General features: G+C 49.5%; 1 long non-coding RNA gene across 1 annotated transcript; it reads left to right on the plus strand.

Moving 5' to 3' along the window:
* Positions 1-630: 630 nt before the first annotated feature.
* LOC129554064 (uncharacterized) lies at positions 631-5,237 on the plus strand. Its single transcript, XR_008685559.2, has 3 exons — positions 631-722; positions 1,521-1,624; positions 3,737-5,237. It is a non-coding gene; the product is annotated as an uncharacterized LOC129554064 (long non-coding RNA).
* The last annotated feature ends 13,725 nt before the right edge of the window (positions 5,238-18,962 follow it).

Raw genomic sequence — 18,962 nt, forward strand, 5'->3', positions numbered from 1 at the left:
ACGTGGTGATCATTATCCTCCCTGAACTGTGCACACAGTGGGCGGTGCGCCTCTTCACACAATGTCCTCTCATTTTGAAAAGAAGTAAACACCCAGGGCAGGTGCAGCTATTCCATTTCACAGATGCAGGAGATGAGTTCTGATTCAGGCTCCACCAGCCTCACGCCAACCTTTGGACAGCAGTCCCAGCAGCTGCTAGACTAGATTCAGATCTGTTACCACTGGCCCAAAAAGTTCTGCGTGAGGAAAAGTTCTCCCCTTAAACAAGTTTGGGAAATGCTACAAATTCTTTCCTCCTTTAAGGGAATCACAGTGCCTCTTAAGTTATCAAAGGCTCTTAGAAGTCCTGTAGTAACGCTGTTTAACACAACATTTTCCTAACATATGGCTTCCCTGGTGACTCAGACAGTAAAGAATCTGCCTGCAATGCAGGAGTCCTGGGTTCGATCCCTAGTTTGGGAAGATCCCCTGGAGGAGGAATGGAAACCCACTCCAGTATTCTTGCCTGGAGAATCCCACGGACCGAGGAGCCTGGCGGGCTACAGTCCATGGGTGACAGAAAGTCAGACATGTATGAGCAACTAACACTTTCACTAAAACATTCTCATGGCCCCTTTTACAGTCTATAGAGCCTGAGTTCCCTGAAACACATTCTGACAAACGTGGATCTGACCAATAGCAGCAGAACTCTAAAGGTGGGATTTCAGACCTTCAAACAAAAGGTAAATTCTTGGGCAGAGTCTTCCCTCAGTCCCTTAAGTCACAGCAGAAGCCTCTGCTTCCTCCCAGGCCTCGGAACAGAGAGAGTGGGTGAGGCTGAGGTCTGCGGAACTCCGACCTGCACCCTCGGCGGGCAAGGGGAGGACCAGATGCTGGCTGCAGCAGGACTTGTCTGTGGCTCTGGGAACAGGCATCCTCGGGTGGGCGGCCCAGGTCAGGCATCTGGAAGAGCCAGGCACAGATGTCGCAGCCACTCCGGGACTCCAGCCTGGGCTCCTGCCTTCCCTAATTCCAATGTTTGGCTGCCTCTCTCGCCCAATTCATATTCCAATGTCAACACTGCGCAATCCTCCCCAAACACTGACAGCCTTGGGGCTGGGCAAGGGGAAGGCGCAGCTGACAAGCAGGGACAGAGGGACCAGAGGGGAGGCAAGGAGGAGGTGAGCAGGAGGCAAGAACTCGCACAGGACCCCCACCCCGACCCCAGCCAGCCGGGCCGGTAGCACCTGTGAGCTTTCCTGGAGAGAGGAGACCGCGGCCCTAAAGGCACCCAGCACTCCCCTGTGCTGATCAAAGAGCCATGTGGTGTCGGGGCCAAGGGCCTCCCAGGACCAAAGAAGGGGGATCCAGAGCCCACTTAGATGTTAGGCTGGGCTGCCCGGGAGGGTGGGTCTTGTGTGAGGGCCACAGAGAGTGTGACCGCAGTCGGGAGACTAGGGTCTAGCTCCAGCTCCACCTCTTAACTGGCTGTGTGACTTTGGGCAAGTACTCAACCTCTCTGGGCTTCATTTCACTTGTAGAATGAAGACGTTGCCTGTCTCTGGGGGAAGGCAAGAGAGCATCAGGAGGAACAGCGTGGGCCTGTCCTGGCTCTTGACCGCACTGGACTCTGGCATCCTCACAGGTAGGATGGGAATGATAAAGCTGGGGTAGCATGAGAGAAGCATGCAGAGAGCGTGGATCTCCACGCGGGGCGGGGCGGGGCGGGGCGGCCCGAACACGGTACTCCTGCAATCATCTTCTCCACCCCTGCAGGCCTCACTGAACCGAGCCTCACGTGAGCGCTGTGAGGGAGAGACTATTGCTAACCCATTCTGCAGAGGCGGAAACCGGCCCTTAACTGGCCCACAAATCACAAAGCTGGAGGGCACCGGGTTCTGTCTGACACCGGAGCCTCGGGGGCTGTTCTGTTGTCCCACAGTCTTTCTAAGCTTGTAGGGGCAGTGAAGGCGTGGAGCGGGGCCCTGGAGGAGCCCCATCATCTGGCTGATGAGGAGTGAGGGGTCGGGGCACAGGGGTGCGGGTCCGGGCTGCCAGTGCAGAGCTGCAAAGTGGCCCTTGAGCTTGGTCTCCCTCCTGCCCTGGGAGCGCGTCTCCAACCTCACAGACCTCTCGACCCCCAGCCCCACCCTATTCACCCCAGTCATTGCTGCCCACCACCACTGCCCTGCCCCGGCCGCCCTCTGCACCCATTCCCAAGCAAAGGCTTCCCTAGTTCTGACCACAAACTCCCTGGAATTCAGGGACCTCCACCCAGATTTTCCCCAGGGCCGCATTCACTCAGACTTCCTGAGGAGAGCTGCTCATCAGTATGCGTGGGATTTGCATGCGATTTGCATACACTCATAAGGACCTGCAAGGCAGCTTTGCAGTGAAGTATTATCAAGGCTGCTTTCCCCTCCTTATCTCTCTATTTCTTCCTGCTGCTTTGAACCCACCCTCGGGCACTGCTCCCCGCTTTCCTGCTTCTAGATGAGTAACTAAACAAGAGGAGGAATATTTTTTTAAAAATAACAATTGCCATTTATTGAGCACCCACTATGTGACGGATGCTGCCCTTCACAATTACTCCCCAAAGAATTGCTATTTGAGGGGGTCTGAGGGAACTCAGTAAAGAGGAACCCCCTTCCCAGCCCCTCTTCAGAGCCACCAGAGAGACTGACTCAGGCAGAAGAATTTTGAAGGGCCTCTTTAATGTTGGTAAAGCTCATTCAGGGGGCTTCACCCAGGGGCTCAATGGTAAAGAATCTGCCTGCCAACGCAGAAGACGCAAGAGCCGCGGGTTCGTTCCCTGGGTCGGGAAGATCCCATGGCATAGGAAATGGCAACCCACTCCAGGATTCTTGGCTGGAAATTTCCATGGGCAGAGGAGCCTGGCGGACTACAGACCATGGGGCCACAAAGAGTTGGACTTGACTGAGCACAGCTCACGCGCGTGAACACACACACACACAGCTGGTTCAGGACAAATATGCCTCAGGTCTTGTGGTTTCCTAATTCTGAACAGAACAGCATGGAGAGGATGTATGCTGTCTGCAGGTGGGCAGATCCCCCAGTGAGAGGAGGGGAAGGGGCTGGGCTGCACTCTGTCCCAAGGTCACCATTTACAAACCACCCGCTGGGATGGGGAGCCAAGAATATTCCTCGAGCGGATGCTCCCTCCTCGTGGAAGGACACAGCAGCAGCAAGTGAGCAGTGTTCCCCTTATTTTACAGATGTGAAAACTGGGAAGTAATGTAACTTCCCCAAGGTCCATGAGTAAGGAAACCAGGGGACTGGCATTGAAGCCCAGCACTGCCTAACTCCAGAGCCTGTGGGTTTTCCGTATCACTAGAGTCACCTCTCTGAGCAAAGGACACTGGCCAGGGAAAGGGGACAAAGAACGCAGAGAAGAGAACCGAGAGAAAGCTGCAGGTGTCCGCACGTGGGTCAGCCCGCCACGGGGGAGATCCACCCCTGCAGAGCCAGGGCCGGGAGGGCCTCTGGGCCATGGAGTTGTGGCCAGGGGGACAAACTCTCGTACATGCCCGCAGGGGCGAGGCAACCTATACAGCAGTCGGTGGGCAGGGAGACAATAGGGAGTGGTGGGGACGGTGGTCCACCCCACTGCGGCAGGCCAGACTCTAGCCCAGCCCACCTCGATCGTGCAGCAACAAAGCCCAGGCCACCAGATCTTCTGACTTTTCAAGAAATGTTAAACTCAAATTTTTACACGAAATCTCCCCTATCTGTTTAGGTTGGCTTGGCGTTTAAGAGAATGAACAGATACTGTTGAGGGAAGCAAAACATCACTTCCCCGTGGCTGCAGCCTGCTCCCCAGTCTACAACCGCAAAAAAGTCCTGCCATCTCAGAAGTGTTCTCAGTGAAGTGAGAGTTCCTGAGCTTCGGGGCTGGCCGTGTCCCTGTCCCCTGCCACCTCTCCCAGCCTGCCGTCTCCCCAGGCCGGAGCAGGAGGCGCTCAGTCAGTCATGGGGAACATCCTTGGAGCCCATCACAGAGCTAGCAGAGAGCCAGGCCTCCTGTTCCCTAGTTCAGAGACCCTTCCACAAACTCACAGCTGCTCACTGCCTTTTTTTCTTTTTCACTTTTTATTTTGCATTGGAGTATAGCCAATTAACAATGTTGGTAGTTTCAGGTGAATAGCAAGGGACTCAGCCCTACAAATACAGGTATCCATTCTCCCCCAAGCTCCCGTCCCATCCAGGCTGCCAATAATATTGGGCAGAATTCCCTGTGCTATACAGTAGGTCCTTGCTGGTTATCCATTTTAAAGATGCTACTTGCTGTCTTCTGATCCAGGAGATGCATCTTAAATTACAGTCAGAATCTCTGCAGTTTCAGGTTAATAATCAGCATTTTTAACAAGCCACTCCAGGGAATTCTTACGCACACAAATGTGTGGACACCATAGCAGGGGGACTGGGTGCAAAGACGGAAATGTACAGGCATACATCAGTCCTGTGCGGAGCAGCTATGTGACCGGAAGTCACAACCTCTCTAAGCCTCAGTCTCTCATCTGTGAAAGAGACAGAATGTTGACTGCTTCACACGTTTGCCTTGGGGAGACCCTAGTAAGGTCAGGCACACAAAAACGTTTTTGTCAGCACATAAGCAGTGGTTTTTCAACCTGCAGGTCCCAGTCAATAAATGGGTCACAGGATCAATTTAATGGGTTTTGGGACCTCCCTCGTGGTCCAGTGGCTAAGACTGCACTCCCAGGGTAGGGGGTCCAGATTTGATCCCTGGTCAGGGGAACTAGATCCCGCATGCTGCAATGAAGACTGAAGATCCTACGTGCCACAACTATAGATCCAGCACAACCAAATATTAAGAAAAAAAATAACTTTAGCGGGTCTTGACCCATTCTATTTTTAGTGAAATAGAATAAACAATAGGAAGACTTTGTCTTACAGAACTTCATGGAGCATAAAGACATATGTGGGAACATAACCACGTATGGGAATGTTGGGTCACAATTCATAATGTTTTTGTCCCATGAGTGGTCAAAGAAATTTTTTTATTTAAAAAACACACTGCTCTATGGGAATTCCCTGGTAGTACAATGGTTAGGACTTGGCGACCTCCCTGACGGCAACCTGCGGTTCGATCCCTGGTTGGAGAAGTAGAATCCCACAAGCCACACAAAACAGCCACCAAGAAAAGAGAGAGACATAGACACACATAGTGGTAAATCCTCATGACCTTGTATGAAGCAGACGTTTCTTTGGACATGACAAAAAACACAAGCAACAGAAGAAAAAATTAAACTGAACTTCAACAAACTTAAAACTTTTGTGCTTCAGAGGGCATTATTAAGAAAGTGAAAAGACAACCCTCAGAATGGGAGAAAATAATTACAAATCACATATCTAACAAAGGCCTGTTGTGCAGAATATATAAAAGAACTGTACAACTCAACAATAAAAATGATAATCCAACTTTAAAAAGGGGGAAGTCTCCACAGACGTTTTTCCAGAGAAGATACTCAAATAGCCAGCAAGTCTGTGAAAAGAGGCTCACCATCATTAGGCTTCCCAGGTGGCTCTAGTGGTAAAGAATCTGCCTGCCGACGCAGGGAGATGTAAGAGAGGCAGGTTTTGATCCCTGGATTGAGAAGATTCCCCTGGAGGGGGGCGTGGCAACCCCCTCCCATATTCGTGCCTGGAGAATCCCGGGGACAAAGGAGCCTGGTGGGCTACAGCCCGTGGGGTCACAAAGAGTCAGACACAACTGAAGCAACTTAGCACACACGTGTACGTACACATTATTGGTCATCAGGGAAAGGCAAATCAAAACCACAGTGCGATACCACTTCACACCCACTAGGATGGCTGTCATCAAAAAGACAGACAGTGACAAGTGTTGACAAGCACACAGAGAAATGGGAAGCCTCGTACACTGCTGGTGGGAACGTAAAATGGTGCAGCCACTCTGAAAAACAGTTGGGCATTTCCTCAAAAAGTTAAACATAAAATCACCATACGATCCAGAATTTTCACTCTTAGGTATATACCCAAGAGAACAAGGTGCGAAATACTGATTCACACTACAGTGTGGATGAACCCTGAAAACATTATGCCAAATGAAAGAACCCACATATTGCGTGATTCCATTTATGTGAAATGTCTAAAATGGGCAAAATCACAGAGGCAGAAAACAGATTAATGTTGGCCACGGTCTAGAGGCAGGGGGTCACGGGGAGTGAAGTTAGTGGTGTTGGGGTTTCTTTGTTGGATGCTGAAAATGTTCTAGAACAAAATAAGGGTGGTGGTTACACAACCTTATACGCATACTAAAAACCCAGAAAACTGTACACTTTGAAAGAGTGATTTTTTTATAAATTAGCTCTCAGAAAAAGCAACACTGTTCTAAAACATTATGGAATCTATTGAGGCTAAAGAAGATGAGATGGGGAAGAAAATAGACCAGGAAGAGAGTGCTAAGAGTGTGGAGGCCCCGGAGGGCTGCAGAGGGACATCGTGTCTGCACCTCTGCACAGCCTGATCGACGGCAAGCCGTTGGAACACGTGACCTAGTGAGTGATGCTCATACACTGTGGACGGCATTCTTACCTGTAACAGTCTCACTGAGGGACAATTTGGCAATGTCTGTTAAAAACTAAAAATGCTCACACTTCTGACCTCAGACGTTGTATTTTAGGATGATAGCCTTCAAAAGCACTCCCAGAAGGGGGTCACCATCAATACAAGTACATTCATTGCAGTGTTGTTTGGAATTGAGTACATTATGTTGAGTACATGCTGCTGCTGCTAAGTCGCTTCAGTCGTGTCCGACTCTGTGCTACCCCATAGACGGCAGCCCACCAGGCTCCGCCGTCCCTGGGATTCTCCAGGCAAGAACACTGGAGTCGGTTGCCATTTCCTTCTCCAATGCATGAAAGTGGAAAGTGAAAGTGAAGTCGCTCAATCATCAGCGACCCCATGGACTGCAGCCTACCAACCTCCTCCGTCCATGGGATTTTCCAGGCAAGAGCACTGGAGTGGGCTGCCATTGCCTTCTCCATGTTGAGTACATAATGACTAGCAATTGAAAAACGATTAAGTAATAATCATGATATACCATACATGGAATACTGAGCAAAGGTAGATACTTGAGAATTATTATTAAGTAGGGGCAGAGGGTATAAAAACAGCAGAGATCAAGGAGAAAGAATCATTTTTTCATAGCCGAATTCCAACTAATAAACGGGATAGTCTCAAAGTATCTCTCCTACCCCCAAGATACTTATTAATTACAAAGGAAAAGATAGTTCATAGGAGAGAAATCCAGCAGTTGCCACCTAAACCAAGTGATAAATATTAACATCATCTATAACGTGACACACGGATAATGTGTACCCCCTGGGAAAAATACATTACTGGGAATTCCCTGGCAGTCCAGTGGCTAAGACTTGGCCTTCCAATGTAGGGGATTCAGGTTCAATCCTTGGTTGGGGAGCTAAGCTCCCACATGCTGCACAGTCAAAAACCCAAAACATAAAACAGAAACAATATTGTAACAGTACAACGAAGACATTTTCAAAAATGGTCCACATCAAAAATCTTAAAAAAAAAAAAATGGGGGCTATTCATGCCTACAATGCCTAAACTCCGGGAGTTGGTGATGGACAGGGAGGCCTGGCGCGCTGCAGTCCATGAGGTTGCAAAGAGTTGGACACGACTGAGCCACTGAACTGAACTGATGCCTCCAATGCACAATCTCAATCTAATCATGACCAAAAAACAGCAGATAAAACCAAACAGAGGATTATTCTATTAAATAAGTGACCTGCACTCTTCAAAAGTGTTGAGAGAGACAAAGAAGGCCTGAAGCTCCATCCCTGACCAGAGACAGATAAGTGGACCCGAGACTTAAACGCAGTGTCGATTGTAAATTGGATCCCAGAGCAGAAAAAGGTTATTCACGGAAAAGCCAGCGAAATCTGACTAAGGAGTGTAAGTTAGTTAACAGTATTGAACCAATGTTCATTTCTTAGTTTTGATAACAGCATTATGGTTATGCAAGATGTTAACATTAGAGAAAGTTAAGTGAAGGATATTAAGGGTACTCTGTACTATTTTTGCAACTTTTATGTAAGTCTAAAATTATTTCAAACTGAAAAAAAGTTTCAACAGAAAGGATATTATAGTCTTATTTTTGTATAAAAGAATTATAATCTGGTGAGCATTTGCTGGTTGTCTTCTGTACTGGGTGGAACAGCATTTCCCCCAAAATTCACAGCCATCTGGAACTTCAGAATGTGACTTTGTTTGGAAATAGGTTATTTGCAGATGTAATTCACTGACATGAGGTCACACTGGATTAGGGTGGGCCCTAAATCCAAATGACCAGTGGTGTCTCTATAAGAAGGCCCTGTGAAGACACACACACACACACGGAGAACACACGGTGAGGACAGAGGAGGCAGAGGCTGCGGCGGTGCAAGTACAACCCAAGGAACACAAGCGTCTCCGGCCACCACCAGAAGCTGGAGGGAAGCACAAGGTAGATTCTCTCTCAGAAGCCCTAAGAAACCAACCTTGCCAATATCTTGATTTTAGACTTCCAGACCGCCAAAAGCAAAAAAAAAAAATCCTGTTGTTTTAAGCCCACAAGTTCACGGTAATTTGTGACAGCAGCTCCAGGAAAAGAATACATCTTCCTAGCCAGCATCCCCCACCTCTCACTCTGGTCCCAAAGTCTCAACTGTCTCTTGAGGATACGTGTGGTTCAACGAAGCTGACTTACTCCCCTCCTAAGTGTCTTAGGTAACTCAGCATATTCCATCTCTCCAGCGTCTAAGATGTGTGACCCCTGAGGCATTGAGGCTTGAGGACAGTATGTGCTGCCGACTCCAGGGAAAGAAGCCTCTACACCTCCAGAAGAAACTCTCTCTGCTGTTAGACCTGAATGAGGAAACCATTGCGCTAAATAACAAGGGGAACAAGTCTCCACGTGAAAAGAGCAAAACAGGAAGCAGAATGGAGAAACAAAGATTCTGACCCATCAGTAGGCTGCTGGATCAAGCCACACCTGAAACCGGTAATCTCTGGACTTTTGGCTTATATAAGCCACCAATTTCCCTCTTGGTTAAAACCAGTGGAGTAAAGAGTCCTGACTAATTCAAGTAAGGCCATGCATGGAAACAAAGCCATCATCATGCTTAGGATCATCATGCCAGCTTGTCTCTGTTTCCCTCTCTTAAATTTCACTGTTAGATGAGTTCTGCTCTCATCTCATCTAGTCCAAATTCAGCTCAGCAACCTCTATGGAAATAAAGCATCTTTATCTTTAATTATCAGGTCTCTGCTGCAATGATGCTGTGTAACAAGCAACCCACAAAATCGCAGTTGCTTACAGAACCAATCCTTTTTCATATTCATGGCTTCCCTTGGTGGGTCAGATGGTAAATAATCTGCCTGCAATGCAGGAGAGACCCAAATTCAATCCATGGGTCAGGAAGATCCTCTGGAGAAGGGAATGGTAAACCACTCCAATATTCTTGCTCAGAGAATTCCATGGACAGAGGAGCCTGGTGGGCTTACAGTCCATGGACTCACAAAGAGTCAGACACGACTGAGCAACTAATACTTTCACTTTCATGGGGTTGGCTAATTTCAGCTGAGTTAGGCTGGACTCAAGTCTTCAGGTTGGTTTTGGTTTGCTCCACATTCTCCATGGTGGACTCCAGACGAAGGCCTTGTGGGAAACACCCTTCTCATGGCAGAAGTCAGGAGCTGAAGAGGGGCAAGCAGGAACATAAGACTGCTCTTTTCAGGACAAGCTAGGAATGGGTACAGCGGCTTCTACCCATATTCCGTCCAGAACAAGTCAGGGGGTCAAGGCCACCACTGCCGGTGTGGGGAGGAATACTCGCCCACCGCGAGCCACGGCAAGGACAGGAACAGAAGGAAGATCACCACTAGAAAACTTGATCACTCACGTCTTTCAACAGTGCTTCAAACAGCTTGGAGATGACTCACCCGCCAGGCTTGGGGTCAGCTGTTCTCCCCTGAAGCAACCACTGTGCCCGAGGGGGTGAAAGTAGTGGGGTGGTAAGGGCCCCTCCCAAACTTTACAGGCTGGGGGAATGCGGGGATGGGTTGTTTCCCAATGGAACATCAAAATGCTGTTTCCACAGTAGGGATGAAACCATCTTGACCAGGGCCCAGTGCCTCTCAAAGTACAGCATTGCAAGCGAATCACCTGAGGATCTTATTAAAATGCAGGTTCTGAGTCAGTAGGCACAGGGTGGGACCCGAAAGTCCGCCTCGTTAGAAGGTCCCAGGTGATGCAGGTAAAGATCCGTCGCAATGATCAAGAATGAAATCAGGAGAGGCTCTCAACCTCCCAATGCCACCTTCTCGATTACAAAATGACAGTCCCATCTGCCAGACAGACTTTTTTTTGGCAAGGATGCCCCCCACCCCGGGGAGTCAGGGAGTGAAATATTTGTGCTATTTCTCACCCCTGACTGCCCTTCCACCCCCCGGCCAGTCCCCAGGAAAGGGCTCAAAGTCAGGCCAACTGGGAGAGACAAGCAAGTATCACAATGCGAGTGCGGCTTTCCATTAACTGCCTGAAACTGCTCCCTGCAATAATGTTGGTGTAATCCATAAGATTCAATTATGGTTATCAGGCAATTAGGCACACTGCAGCGAGGTTCTCGCATAATTAATGCTCAGCCCCCATCCAGCCGCTTTTGAAAGTGGCACAGGTAACATGACTCACCCACCCTCAGCTCTGGGAGAGAAACAGGGGACCCAGAAATGAAGCCTGCCCTCCCCCTCGGGTTCCAGAACGTTCCTAGGAGATAAGCCCTGGATGTGTCATGAGTTGACAGGGCGCAGCTCAAAGAGCTTGGGCCAGTAACTGCCAGGGAGCCCTCCCACCTGCCTTGATGCTTGAGCAGTGGAGCCTGAACCCCGGGGCAGAGTTCAGATCCTGCCTCTGCTATTGATCAGCCATGCCGTATCAGGCACTCCCTTCAAGTTTTTAAAACCTCGAGTTCCTTGTCTGTTAAAGAAGGTGATAGAGACCATCTCTTAGAGGGGTCATGCGAACTGGATCGGAGAGTTTGCACGTCGCTTCAGTAGTTCCTGATTTTCAGATCTCCCTGGTCGGGGCCTCGAGGTCCTCATCTGTAAAATGGGGATAATAAGTCCCACCTTGCATATGCTTGGGCTTCCCTGGTGACTCAGACGATAAAGAATCCTCCTGCAATGTGGGAGACCTGAGTTCGGTCCCTGGGTTGGGACGATCCCCTGGAGGAGGGCATGGCAACCCACTCCAGTATTCCTGCCTAGAGAATCCCCATGGACAGAGGAGCCTGGTGGGCTGCAGTCCCTGGGGTCAGACACGACTAAGCGACTTTCACTTTCTTTTTCCTATGCGTGAAGGGTCATCACATAAAGCAAATGAAATGACACACCTGCATGAGGAACTTGGAGCATTTCCCGGGACCTACCATTGATGAACGTGAAAGAGGAGAGTGAAAAGGTTGGCTTGAAGCTCAACATTCAGAAAACAAAGATCATGGCATCTGGTCCCATCACTTCATGGGAAATAGATGGAAAAACAGTGGAAACAGTGTCAGACTTTGTTTTTTTGGGCTCCAAAATCACTGCAGATGCTGATTGCAGCCATGAAATTAAAAGACGCTTGCTCCTTGGAAGGAAAGTTATGACCAACCTTGAGAGTATATTAAAAAGCAGAGACATTACTTTGCCAAGAAAGGTCCGTCTAGTCAAGGCAATGGTTTTTCCCGTGGTCATGTATGGATGTGAGAGTTGGACTGTGAAGAAGGCTGATTGCCGAAGAATCGATGCTTTTGAACTGTAGTGTTGGAGAAGACTCTTGAGAGTCCCTTATACTGCAAGGAGATCCAACCAGTCCATTCTAAAGGAGATCAATCCTGGATGTTCATTGGAGGGACTGATGCTAAAGCTGAAACTGCAATACTTTGGCCACCTCATGCGACAAGTTGACTCACTGGAAAAGACTCTGATGCTGGGAAAGGTTGGGGGCAGGAGGAGAAGGGAACGACAGAGAATGAGATGGCTGGATGGCATCACCGACTCTGTGGACATGAGTTTGAGTGTACTCCGGGAGTTGGTGTTGGACAGGGAGGCCTGGCGTGCTGTGATTCATGGGGTCTCGGAGAGTCGGACACGACTGAGCGACTGAACTGAACTGAACCATTGTGTCCAAGCCAGCACGTGCCTGGTCCTGCTCCACCCCCTGGAGCATCACTGTGTCATGTTTCCTGGTTCCTGCCACCCCACAACACAGCACTGGGGGGTCAACCGCACTCAAGCGGTGTAAATCTAATGATTAGGCGGGGTAGAGGAAAGGAAAATCACTTCCGAAGCCACAATCTGTGACATCCAAATGAGGCTCAAGTGACACAAAAGAGAAAAAAGTAGCCAAAGAAGGTTGTGGAAATAGTGCAGCTGAGAAGTGAGGAAGCAGCGTGAGAGCCCAGAGTCGGGAAACTCAGGGAAGTGGGGGCGTCGGGGACAGACAGAGCAAGGGGAGAGTGGTTGGACCTTTGTGAGGAAGCCGGGGGCTCCTCTATCAATCTGTAAGTCCCAGGTGTCAAAACACACATGCACAGGAACACGTGCAAGACATACAGACAGACACACAGAAAGGCACAGAGATGCCAGCACAGACCAGCAGGCACACGGGCACGCGGCGCCCATAAACCAGCCCAGGCAGACGTCGACACGGACGGGCACGAGCAGTGGCACCCACAAGCCAGCACACACAGACACGCACACAAACACATACGCACACGCGTGCACAGGAATGCATGTGTGCACACACACGCAGATCAAACACACACCCGTGATACCTTTACATCCACCCGCTTCTCAAGTTGAAGCTCACCGGTCTCCCACGAGCCTTTCCCACCGAGCATGTAATTCTACAACTGCCCGCAAGAGGGTGCTCGGGATCTAGAAATCAGGTGTCCCAGCAGGCTGACAGAAGAGGCAGCTCGGAGATCAGGACTCACCCTGCATAGCATAACCGAGAAAGCTGAGCCCGGGGAGGGAGGGGACTCGTCTGAGCGCACAGGCAATGAGCCCTGCCCTCTCTCCCTACGGGAATTATGCTCCGAAACAGGGACAGGGGACGGGGGATGGAGGGCTTGTCATTGCCACAGTCCCGGAGGGAGAGGAAGGTTTGAGGGAAAGTTAGGGTACTTGAAGGGAAGTGCTTCTGAGGTTTTTGTCAGCCCTGTCCCTAGCTTACTGTGACCCTGAGTCTGTGCCTTGGCCTCTGGTTTCCTCGTGTTCTCATCTGTGAGGAGGCTTCCCCAGGCCCTCTGGAGCACCTAGATCTTCAGATCACTGCTCTTCCTCCCCATTTAGGGCTCATGCTGTCACCTCCCCAGGCAGTCCTCATCAGCTGGTTCCCGTGTGCCTGCTAAAGTGCTTCGGTTGTGTCCGACTCTTTGTGACCCCATGGATTGTAGCCTGCCAGACTCCTCCATCCATGGGATTCTCCAGGCAAGAATCCTGGAGTGGGTTGCCATTTCCTTCTCCGGGCATCTTCCCGACCCAGGGATCGAAACCTCCTCTCTTTTATGTCTCCTGCATTGGCAGGCAGGTTCTTGACCACTAGCGCCACCTGGGAAGGCCCCTGCGGGTGCCTCCTCCATCACTATTTTATTTGCATCACTTTATTGCTACTTCCCTGGAGTAGGAAACGGCAGCCCACTCCAGTATTCTTGCCTGTAAAATTGCACCGACTGACGAGCCAGGCAGGCCGCAGTCCATGGGGTTGCAGAGACACAACTCAGCGCACACCACGCACATTGCTGGTTACTGCACTTGAAAGAGCCTTGTTTTTGATGCACTTACATGTTTATCTTGTCTCCCCCAAGAGGATGTAAGCCTCATAAGAACAGGGTCCTGGGGTGCCCCGATCTCCCGCACTGGTATCACTTGCACTCAGAACTGGGCCTGGCCTTCCCCAGGGCTGCAGTGACTGGAGGGAAGCCTCCCCTCCCGGCCAGGCCCTGGCGGAGGCCGCCTCAGCCGTGTGCTGGTGCTGCCCTCTAGTGGTGCCGCGTCCCCATCACACCCGGCTTTCTCCCGCCCATCCGTGGACCTTTTCAATGGCCACCACCTGTCACCACCAGGGCACGTCTTAGTGGGACTACAGGGTGGAGATAATGGGCTCTCGTCCCCAGGGATCATTCCACCTGGAGAATCCCACCTGCATAAGTGGGGGATCCTCTACGGCACCTAGTATTTGAAAAGTCAGTCTCACACCGCATCAAGACGGGTTTAGTGCATGCTGTGGACTCGGTCTCCGAAAAGACACCTTCGGGGCAGAAAATGATGGTACCTGTTTCTACAAAGTCTAATAGAACGAGATAAGCCAGCCTGTCCCATTTTACAAGGGAAGTCACCAAGGCCCAAGCCAAGACAGAAAGAGAAAGTTGCCTCCTCTAAGAAAACCCTAGAATAACTGACCCATCCCCCCACCCCCTGATAAGCACAGGACAGTCGCCTTTTATGCAAAGCGTGTGTTCCTGAAAACCTTGCATGATTCAAAACATGCATAGTTCCAGACTAATTTCGCCATAGAAATGAATGCAAAGTGGCAGGGGTGTGCTGCATAAATCTACCCCCATTTTGGCATCTTTCTGCTTCAATGCCACTTTTTATTTTCCCGGCATTACCTCTAATATTTCACAGCACGCTCTCAGCTAAATTAAAAGTGCAGAATTTCCTGCCGGTGGTTTGGTCTTCTTCATAACGTTTTATCACATCTCACTTCCTTTCCAATGTTATTGATTTTCAGGTGCGTTTTCCAGCACCACTGTTTACAGAACACTTGGATGACGCTGTTACAGGATACAGATAAAAGATTTAAAGTTATAATCACTGTGAATGTAGAGAAAGCAGCACAATCGTCTTTAGAATCCCCAGCAGAAATTAGGAATTCGGATGCATGAAAGCAGCAGTGCACGCATATAGAAGGCAGGTATTTCTATTTAACAGCCTAAGCAACAGTACCATGTGGCAGGTTTACAATTCCCAGTTAACAGCTCACTTAGCTCCTCCAACTCTAGGAAACAGGGCAACTCTGATGATTTTTATTTTAACTGAGGGGCTTTGTATTATTGCCAATGTCGTGCATAAACATTTTATCCGTATTTTATGTTGCATTTTTCCAAAGCCAAGTAGCTGAAGCTCTCATAAACCGTGACCTCATCTCTCTCCCTATGTCTTTAACCCCAGAAGGGTGGAAACGAACAGCCACACCCAACCGTAGCAGATACAGACTTCAGAAATTCCAGGCCCCCACTCATACCCATGCCCGGGCCTTTGAGGATGAAGCATCAACAGGGGCGCCCGTCCCTCCTCCAAGTCAGCTTCTACTGGGCAGAGAAAGATGTCCCCTGGGAGGTGTCCTCCTGCGTCCTCTTGCCCCGTCCCCCACCAGCATTTGGTTCAAGTTGTCCATCATCTTGTTCCAGCTACCCCCTCCCCCAAAAGTAGCCTGAAGAGGCTTTAGATCCATGTTGGGGTGGAGGGGGGAGGATGAAGGAAAACTAGCTCTTCATTGCAAGTATAAGACCATCACCCTTTTTTCCCATCACCAAAAAAGATCTCTCAGCCCAACTGCTATGAGTTGTTTCTTTGGCCTTCCTCTGCCTGGAATCGCTTCTAAAAGGCTCCCTCAGCTTGGCCAGAGCCAGGCCCCAGGAGCGGGGCGGGGGCGGGCCTGACCCTGGGAAGGAGGGGTGGAAGGGCAGCCAGGGGAGGCTCTGAGCCCGTCTTCTGGGATTTGTGTCCAGAGTCCATCTCCACCTGACCTCAAGCAAGCCCCTGTCTGGGACACTTCCCCTCTCTGGGCCTGTTTCCTCCTCTGGAGAATGGGGACAATAATGTCACCTACTTCCCAGGACCACTGTGAGAGTAAAATCAATCCCCCAGGTGTCAGCGCCTAGCACCAGAGTAACAGGCGGTTACTGTAAAGGTAACTGTTGGGGGCTTCCCTGGTGGTTCAGAGGTTAAAGCGTCTGCCCCCAATGCGGGAGACCCGGGTTCGATCCCTGGGTCCCTGGGTCGGGAAGATCCCCTGGAGAAGGAAACGGTAACCCACTCCAGTATGCTTGCCTGGAGAATCCTATGGACGGAGAAGCCTGGTAGGCTACAGTCCACGGGGTCGCAAAGAGTCGGACACGACTGAGTGATGGAACACACTGTAAAGGTTACCTACAGAGAAACAGGTGAGCAAACCCTTACTGATGTCTGAGAGTCAGCACCAGAATCTGGGAAATCCCACCCCTCTGAGGATTTATGGTCCAGTGGTAGCTAGTGACCCAGCCCAGAAGACTCTTGCCACTAATTAACAAATCCACCAGTGGGGATACGGAAGGAACTGCTCAGCTGAGAAGGGCAGGGCTTCCCAGCCCTGGCTTTGACCATGCGTGTGTCAACTCGCCTTTCGCCTCTGGGCCACCTCTAGGCCAGAGGGGCGGGGACAGGCAGCTGGAGCCCTCCAGGGGTCCATTCCACTCAGCCCCTCCCACTGGGCCCGCCTTTCCTTGCACTGCCGGTGAATCTGCAACTTTGCCTGCTGAGCATCTCCTCTGTTACCCTCAGTCCTGAGAAGCCCCAGGTTCCAATCAGTGTGCTTGGGGAGAGAAGAGGTAGGAGGAGAAATTCGTGCTGTCCGGGTAGCAGTTAAGAATCGCTAGGTGTGGTTTCATCTATCATCAGAGAGATCCTGGTGTCAGCCCTGAAATTCCTTCTCCTCCAGGAAGCCCTCGTGGGATGGAAGGGCAGGTCCCATGATACCAGGAAGGGTGCTCGACGTTCCCCAGACCGTCTCTTGTTCTCCTGCTTCTAGGTCTCGCCGCCTGGACAGCCCTTCTTCCTCCAGGCGTGTCCCAGGACCCCCATCCTGTCCCGCCACTGTTCAGTGCCACTGCTTCCCAGGCGACAGCGACTGCTCCCCTAGTAGGGCCACCCCACCATTTTCTACCCTGGGCCACTAAGATCACAGGTGCCAGGAAGAATTGCTCAGACTGGGGACCAGCGGCAGGTCCCAGCCTGGCTTTGCCCAAGAGTTTTTCAAGTCAGTTTCAGCCTCTGAACCTCCTCTCTGACCTGAGGGGTGGACGTCATCTAAACACCACCCTGGTGTCATCTAACCACCAGCCTGTGAGCAAGATCCTCCATCTATATACTTGGGACACTAAGGAATCAGTCGATTGTTAAGTGGCTAATGGATGGGTTCAGAACCTGCAGATATAAGCCATAAAGCTCTCTCAATGTTAAGCCTCTGAGGATCCCCAGTCTTGCAACTACCCTTCCTTTTCCTTACACCAGCCCCTCCACAAAATCACCTTGTAAGTCCCCAGCCAGTGAGCCACACCCTCAGTATGACCCCAGGAGATGTGATCAAAAAGACTGATAACGTGTCCACTCAGTGCTTTTTTCTTCCATAGAGGTAAAAATAATTTTTTTTGAAAGTCACTCAGACATGTCCGACTCCATGCGACCCCATGGTCTCTACAGTCCATGGAATTCTCCAGGCCAGAATACTGGAGTGGGTAGTCTTTCCCTTCTCCAGGGGATCTTCCCAACCCAGGGATCGAACCCAGGTCTCCCGCATTGCAGGCAGATTGCCAGCTGAGCCACAAGGGAAGCCCAAGAATACTGGAGTGGGTAGCCTATCCTTCTGCAGCAGCTCTTCCCAACTATTTATTAAATGTCTAGTATATGCCTAACACTGGGTTCTAGACTTTCACGTGAATTTTCTCATTTAATCTTCTTGATAATCTATGAGGTAGGTTCTATTATTAGTTCCCACTTTTCAGGCCAGTGAATAAGGCTGGAGGAGGTTAAACTTGCCCAAGGTCAGAGCAAACAAGTGACAGAATTTGGGAACTTTGTAAATAAATCATTTTTATGCATTTGTGTTGCAATACATTTGCATTTTTATAGTCCTCTCTCAGACTTGAGATTTTTGTTTTTTAATTTAACGTCCTGATCTATTTTCAGTCCATTATGACTGCTCTGCTTGTTTGGCAATGTTTCTATGAGCTGTCAATTTTGTCTCCCTCTCTAAGAGAGGAGAAATAGTCTGTGGAATTTGTGAAAAACATAGCTAAATAGGTAAGTGGACATGGATGACTGAAAATAAATTTTTTAAATGAAACAACCTAGAAAGCAGACAAAATTGCTTTCAAAATACGTATGAAAATTGCAAAATCACCCCAGGGTCCAATGACCTTATCAAGACATGAACTAATGGCTGTAAACATTCATTTCCAATTAAATTCCTTTCAGTTGATTCATTTGAAACCTGGAAAAAAACTTTAAAATGTGTTCTAACTTTGTCAGGCAAATGCATAATTGCTGGAAAATTATTTAGAAATTAAAGGCCCAAAATACTAGTGATGGGGATGGAGAGTAAAGAGATAACAATAAAAGCTAAAATATACTTTTTAACATTTTGAGGGCACCCCATGGTACATAAAAATTAAGAATACTTAAAAAAACAGGGGCCAGAAATACCATTTCAAACAACATTCTTGTATCAACATTGCTGTTGTTCAGTACCTCAGTCATGTCCAGCTCTTTGTGAGCCCATGGACTGCAGCACGCCAGGCTTCCCTGTCCTTCACTATCTCCCAGAGTTTGCTCAAAGTCGTGTCCATTGAGTTGGTGATGCCATCCAACCACCTCATCCTCTGTCGCCCCCTTCTCCTCTTGCCTTCTATCTTTCCCAGCACCAGGGTCTTTGAAGTTTAAGTGTATACAGTAAAATGCAGATTTTTACTTGTAGAGTTTAAATTCTGAGAAATATGTGTACCCATATAACAACCATACAATCAGGATATTGACTGATATTGACATTGATAAAAGATTGAACATTTCCACCACCCTAGAAAGTTCTTTTGTGCCTCTTTGTAATCAAGCCATTCATC

Source organism: Moschus berezovskii, chromosome 14 (assembly GCF_049115385.1).
Source record: "Moschus berezovskii isolate FMDL1 chromosome 14, NW_MosBer_1.0, whole genome shotgun sequence".
Lineage (NCBI taxonomy): Eukaryota > Metazoa > Chordata > Mammalia > Artiodactyla > Moschidae > Moschus > Moschus berezovskii.